This window comes from Paramormyrops kingsleyae, chromosome 12, assembly GCF_048594095.1.
Source record: "Paramormyrops kingsleyae isolate MSU_618 chromosome 12, PKINGS_0.4, whole genome shotgun sequence".
Taxonomy (NCBI): domain Eukaryota; kingdom Metazoa; phylum Chordata; class Actinopteri; order Osteoglossiformes; family Mormyridae; genus Paramormyrops; species Paramormyrops kingsleyae.
Window position 1 is genome coordinate 12416046 of NC_132808.1, and position 7020 is coordinate 12423065.

At 45.5% G+C, this 7020-nt stretch overlaps 1 long non-coding RNA gene across 1 annotated transcript in view; it reads left to right on the forward strand.

The window, feature by feature from the left end:
* Positions 1-1330: 1330 nt before the first annotated feature.
* Positions 1331-7020, forward strand: part of LOC140593508 (uncharacterized) — a 17185-nt gene continuing 11495 nt past the window's right edge. Inside the window, exon 1 of the long non-coding RNA XR_011993908.1 lies at positions 1331-1512. This is a non-coding gene — a long non-coding RNA (uncharacterized lncRNA). The remainder of the gene's footprint in view (positions 1513-7020) is intronic.

The following is a 7020-nucleotide window of genomic DNA, read 5'->3' on the forward strand; positions in this document are numbered from 1 at the left end:
ACCTCTCTAGTCTGGGTAAGCCTATACCAGTGGCAAAGTTTTTTTTGTCTCGCTCTTCAATCAAAAAGAATCCTACCTCCTATGCCAAGGAATGGAGTGATTAACCATTTCACAACACTGTCCTAGATAAACAATTGAAAGATGAGGGATTTTCTATGCCGGCAGACACAGATAAAAATTTCCATCAACTTTCGCTTGTCTGCCTAGAAAGCACAGGTGATACGAGATGACAAAGAGCAGGAAACATGAGCAGATATGAATGAAGCCACACTTAGTGTAGTTGAGTCCATTGTTAAAGTGTCAATGTTTTATTTTGTTTATTTTTATATTATTTTCGATTTACTTTTGTAATCCAGTTTAGATTTATTTAATTTTCTAATGAGGTACTTATTAGTTTTTCTTAGCTTTATTTTAAAGATATATTTAGTTTTTATATATTTTAGTTTCTGTTCAATTTTAGTAATTGTACTTCTAGGGATAGACTGCTGTTGTAGAGCTATATTATGTGTCTGATCTTTAGAGAATCCTACATGAATGCACAGGGCACATTACATACTAATGTCCTCAAAATGGGCAAAATGTGTTTCAGGCATTATTAATGGTCATTAAAGAGAAACAAATCATTACTTTAGCTACAACAAAAGCTCTCGGCACTGCCATTAACTGGCAGAAATAACTGGCATGTTCCGCTCAAGTAAATGGCTCAATTAAAAAATATCAATATAAAGATTAAAAATCTTGACTCTTGAATTTAAAACGTAAAATCTGAGGTAAATTAAAAATAGCATTGAGAAAAAAAAAAAACTGTATATCTCCAGAGTTAACCCCTTTCCCCCCTCCTTCTCTGTACACATATACACACTTACTTTTATAAACTTTTAGTACAAACCCCGCACATACACATACATCTGATCAACTTTAGCATCTCTAACTGTAACTGCTTAGCTGCCTGGTCCCAGTCTCTTGTAAGTCACTTCGTATTGTCTCTTGTCTGTCTTTTTGCTTTTTCATCATTGTCGGATCTTGTGGCACTATTTTGCCTCCTGTATGCTTGTTATTTGTTTTATGTTGTATTTCGGGTTTTTGTATGTTATAAATGAGCCCCCCCCCCAACTACGTGAGAAAAAAAAAAGTGAATGTAAACATTTTGTCACACCGAGCTGACGAGGGAGACACAAATCCAGAAGTACGGGGAAAGCCGGGTTTTAATAAGGCAAAGAGCAAGCAGTTACAGGCAAGAGTCCCCTCAACACAGGTGATGCAGGAGAGCACTGCAGCCCGAGTAACCGGGGAGGTGGTGCAGGGCAGGGGCACCCTCCTTGTGGTGGTGATCTGGCAACCAGGTCCAAATGGGGTGAGCGGTAATCGTGGTCGAGAGACGAGAGCGTGGGTCGAAAGCCGATGAGTCCGTCCGACGGATACACACAGTACTGGGTAACAGGAGGGGTGGACGACGAGAGAAGCCGGGCTCAACAGGACTGGAGAATCAAGGACGGGAGCGGGACTAAGGAGGTAAGGGATAAGAGGTAAGGGTTTCACAAAAGGTAAACAGGCAAGGAACGGGAGCAGATGGGAACGCAAGACAGAAGAATGCTCGGTAAGGCTAGTCATTAGCGCAATACTTCGCAGTTTGACTGCGATCTTCTCCCTCCTTAAATAAGGGAGGCAATTAGTCCCTAATGCCCGACACCTGGTTGACCCGCCTCCGTGGGCGTGACACATTTATTCTTTTTTTTTCTTTTTTTATGTTGTAATTAAACATAAAGTTGTCCTCCAAAGAGGGGGGTGGTGGTGGGCAAAAAAAAAATATATATATACTGTATATCCTTCTGACTATCGGCAGTTAAAATTTGTCCTCTCTAGAGGACATTTGTAAACCTGAATATCTCCCAAATCCTGCATGCTACCTAATTAACTCCTGTTGTGCTTTAAAGAGGACATTCAGGACTTTTAAATGATACCAGATTTATAGGGCTGGGGCTTTGGGAACTCAAACAATTGGAAAAAGGAAAAATAAAAGTAATTTGAAAATATTTTTTTTCCTGGTAGTCAGGAGGATATAGCATTGTGTAATACATATTTGTCAGTTCCAACATCATAAAAGCTGTCCTGGCTAAATCCTACAGAGTGGCAGCCAATGGTAGTAATTCCACTTATTCTGTTATTGTTTGTCTCTAGATTTCTTGTGTTCTATCAAATATCTGACTTAAAACGATGGTACAATGATATAGTTAGTTAGTTGTATATATTTTTTACTTTCATTTTTGTATTTTACTTTATTTCAGAATATTTTTTAAGAAAATGCAAAATAGAGACACCCCAATGGAAAAGGTTGACAAATAGTTTTTTTTTTTTTTTTTTTTGCGGACACATAAAATTGCCTTTGTTGACAAATACGATCAGAGACACAGATTGTCTGTAGTGCCAGATCCAGTCTGCTCAGAGATGATCTGATTCTGACAGACATAGCTTTCATCTGTCTCTTCAAAAGTATACAGGTTTTTCCAGAGGCTTTAAACTATGAGCCATTAAGGAGGTAACTGCTGGTCCCCCTATGGTTGAAAAATATTACTAAAATACCCAAGACAGTCTACACTTTTGCTCCCTCCCAGGTCCCAGCCATTCAAGAACAGGTACAGGTGTGTTGGGAGCAAAAATAAGGAGTGTCTAGAGGTCCCCGAGGATTGTGCTGGGAGACAGTGTTCTAGAATGGCAAAAATGCCACTATTGGCTGCTCTTCGCATGGAAAACAAATGATTAGGTCCTGCCTTGGGTGCCCCCTTAACGTGAGACAGTATGATGACGTGTCCTGATGGCTCCCTCTTCTTTCTTTTCATCAGAACTTAAGAGTAGGCTAGATTGTATTAGCTTAGCTTTATTTTTTCACTTTAAGACAAAGTTAAGTTTTGCCACGGATGAAGTTTCCAATTGTGAGGATGCATCCGGAGTGCCGTCAGCGACCACGCCCCCTCTCCCAGTGCCACTCAGCAGGCTGCTGCACCTCGATTTAAATACTGACAGCTGCACTAGATAAGTGAATCTACATAACCAGTGTGAGCAGTCTGCTAATTGTGAGGAATTGTGTCTGGCCTCCCGTCTGTGTGCTTCCTTGCCAGTGTTCCTCCCAGTTCCCTGCCTAGTGAGCAGCGGCAGTGTTTGCCACCACTCAAACCACAAATTTGAGTGGGGCCCCCAGCCTTGTTGCCCACAGTCATTACCCTAAATATTACACATACACATTTTAAGTACCTACGCCAGACCCAGTATTTTTGTCTGAACACAAAACACTGAGGAGGTGCTTACAGCGCTAGCTTGCTGACTGGTTGACCACAAGCAACGGCGTTAACATGGAAGTTACACGAATGTGCAGAAAAAGAGCTATAGCAGAGCAAAAAATGAGCAGACAATTATTTTTGTATCCCAATGTCAATTAATATATTTTTTCTTTTCTGCATCAGTAAATTTGATCGCTAATCAATATACTCCAGCTCTGGCGAGAGAGCTCTGCAAAGTGGAGCCCAGCATGTGCGCCGTGCATGCTGGGAATATTGTAAATAGGCCCTGTGTGTGTCATTGTAAACATTTGTGTTGTAGGCCTATTTCCTATTGTTCTGTGTGTCTTTGCCTGTGTTTGCATTTCCCAGTTAAGCGTGTTTGGCAGTTGTTCAGTACCTGTGTTGGTTCTTTTAAGGCCTTAATAAAAGCGTGACCTTTTTGTTCTTCCAACAAGCCTTCTCGTTTCCCCGCTGTGATGCTTCCATCTGGTACTCATTAGCTCAATTCAGTTTTATTTGTATAGCGCATGTCATGCCCTGCTTGTCCGATCCTCCTGTGTGCTACGCCCCCCTCACTACCTCGTGTGGAATCCCGATGTCACCAGCTGTTTCCAATCATGTTGATTAATCCTGTGTATTTAAGTCCGCGTTAAAGTATGTTTCCCCAGTCCGGTCATTGACGTTATGTGGTGTAGTTGTCTCCTGATCGTGTGCTCCCTTTGATTAAACCCTGTATTTTCCCGACACCCCGAGTCCTGCCTCTGCTCCCCAGTACGTAACAGAGCACTTTCACACCATTTTATTGTTTCAAAGCATTTTACATTATCCTTGCTCAAAGTCCCCAGTGAGTAAGCCAGAGGTGACAGTGGCAAGGAAGAAACCTTGGGAGGAACAAGAATGAAAGGGACCAGCAGAGGAAGCCAAATGAACAAAATGACAATGCAGGTGATGGTGCTGCTTCTGACGGCAGGATGAACGGTGGTACTGCAGCAGGGCAGGCAGGGGAGACGTCACAGGTAACAGGGGCATCAGAGGCAACAGGGCAGGCAGGGGAGACGTCACAGGTAACAGGGGCATCAGAGGCAGCAGGGCAGGCAGGGGAGACGTCACAGGTAACAGGGGGTCAGAGGCGGCGGGGCAGGCAGGGGAGACGTCACAGGTAACAGGGGCGTCAGAGGCGGCAGGGCAGGCAGGGGAGACGTCACAGGTAACAGGGGGTCAGAGGCGGCGGGGCAGGCAGGGGAGACGTCACAGGTAACAGGGGCGTCAGAGGCGGCGGGGCAGGCAGGGGAGACGTCACAGGTAACAGGGGCGTCAGAGGCGGCGGGGCAGGCAGGGGAGACGTCACAGGTAACAGGGGCGTCAGAGGCGGCGGGGCAGGCAGGGGAGACGTCACAGGTAACAGGGGCGTCAGAGGCGGCGGGGCAGGCAGGGGAGACGTCACAGGTAACAGGGGGTCAGAGGCGGCGGGGCAGGCAGGGGAGACGTCACAGGTAACAGGGGCGTCAGAGGCGGCAGGGCAGGCAGGGGAGACGTCACAGGTAACAGGGGGTCAGAGGCGGCGGGGCAGGCAGGGGAGACGTCACAGGTAACAGGGGCGTCAGAGGTGGCGGGGCAGGCAGGGGAGACGTCACAGGTAACAGGGGCGTCAGAGGCGGCGGGGCAGGCAGGGGAGACGTCACAGGTAACAGGGGCGTCAGAGGCGGCGGGGCAGGCAGGGGAGACGTCACAGGTAACAGGGGCGTCAGAGGCGGCGGGGCAGGCAGGGGAGACGTCACAGGTAACAGGGGCGTCAGAGGCGGCGGGGCAGGCAGGGGAGACGTCACAGGTAACAGGGGGTCAGAGGCGGCGGGGCAGGCAGGGGAGACGTCACAGGTAACAGGGGGTCAGAGGCGGCGGGGCAGGCAGGGGAGACGTCACAGGTAACAGGGGGTCAGAGGCGGCGGGGCAGGCAGGGGAGACGTCACAGGTAACAGGGGGTCAGAGGCGGCAGGGCAGGCAGAATATCTTATTTTTTTTGGGTCTCTAGGCAGAACACCCCAGGAGAGGCAGGGGAAATAAAATTGCATTATCCAAAGTAGGTGGAAACTACAGGCAGTGCAAACAGTTAGCTGAGTGCAATATGTAAGCTCCAGCAGATATGGCTACAGCAGCATAAGTGGAAGGGAGAGGCAGGCAGGAATGCTCTGCAGTCTGCTGTAGCTCTTTCTACCCTAGGTGCTAATAGATATCCTGCTCCTTGAGATCAAAGCAGGTTGTATGCTCCTTGTTGCCCTGTTCCCTGGACCTTGTTCCCTTAACCTTTTGTACAGTAGTTAGTTTTTTTCCTATTTTGCTTTTGACCCCCTGTTTTGTTTTTTGTTTTGTAGTGTTCCCCGTGTTTTCTGTTCTGTTAATAAACTCCCATGTTCCCGTGAGCCACCTGTGGATCGTCCACCTTTTCCTGCCTGCACTATGCCTCGCCGCCGTGCTAGAAGCCCCCGATTTTGTGACAAGCAGTATTTTGTAATCAATCCGACTTAACTGGAAGCAAGTACAGGGAGCATGAAACCAGGCTAACGTGGTCATTTTTTAGCTTTAGTAAGAATTCTGGATGCTGCATTTTTTTTGCAGTTGCCATGCGAGCATTGAAATATAGATCTGAACCAAAAAGGACCCCAAGAACTCTGTGTTAAGTTGAGTAGTAAGACCACCAAGCTTGAGGTTGTGAAACTTATTTCAAGCAGCCTTAGGACCAACTAACCAGACTGATATTATTCATGAGGGTTATTCTTCTATAGGAAGTAACACAGCAAATGCATAACAACTTTTTTTCCAGGATCTTTGATATGAGATGGGGTAATAATTTTCTAAATCACTAGTTTCAAGATTTGGTTTACTGAGAACAGGTCTAATAACAGCTTCTTTAAAAGGTTTTGGAACATATCCAAGCCTAAGAGACAAGTTTAACAAGTTTAACAGGGTAGTGCTTATCAATGGTGCAATCTCCTTAAACTTCTGGTTTGGTTGAGCACCAGCACTTATTAGCAGAATGACATTACATTGTTTTTTATTCTTTGGAAAATGAAAAATCAGTCGCCTGGCTAGACATAATAAGAATCATGAACACGGATCATATAAGTAAAATCGCCATTGATCGCAATCGATCCCCCTAATAACTAGCAACTAAAAAACAACTTGCTCATCCTCCATTGTTTTGACGTGGCAGTATAGCTTTGAATGCTAAATTTAACCTACGAGCTCTCTGCATCTCTCATGCTTAAAACGTAAAGGTCCCAGTTCCTGTGGTGCGGTGTGAAAGCAACACACTCCCCAGTTAGGGAATAAAGTAAGCTTCCTATAAAGATGTGAAGACTGAATTTTATCAATGATGTATTACTACATGCATATACACTGCTTTTATATACAAATCAGTTTAATGGTGACTAGTTGTATCACATATTTTAGCCTAGATGCTTAACAAGTGACAGGAAGTTTTCTTAGCTGATTTTGCCCTAACTAGTGCACATCGCCATTACAGCCATAGTTCCCAGTGTCATATCCCGCTCCGTCCGATCCTAATGTGTGCCACGCCCCCTCGTTAACCTCATGTGGAATCCCAGTGTTTTACAGCTGTTTTGATTTGTTGTCATTAGTTCAGTGTATTTAGTCCGCGTTTCCGTTTGTATCCCCAGTTCGGTCATTGACGTTGTTTTGTTGTGTGCCTTGTGTTTTTGCATTAAAACCCGTATTCCCCGATCCCTGA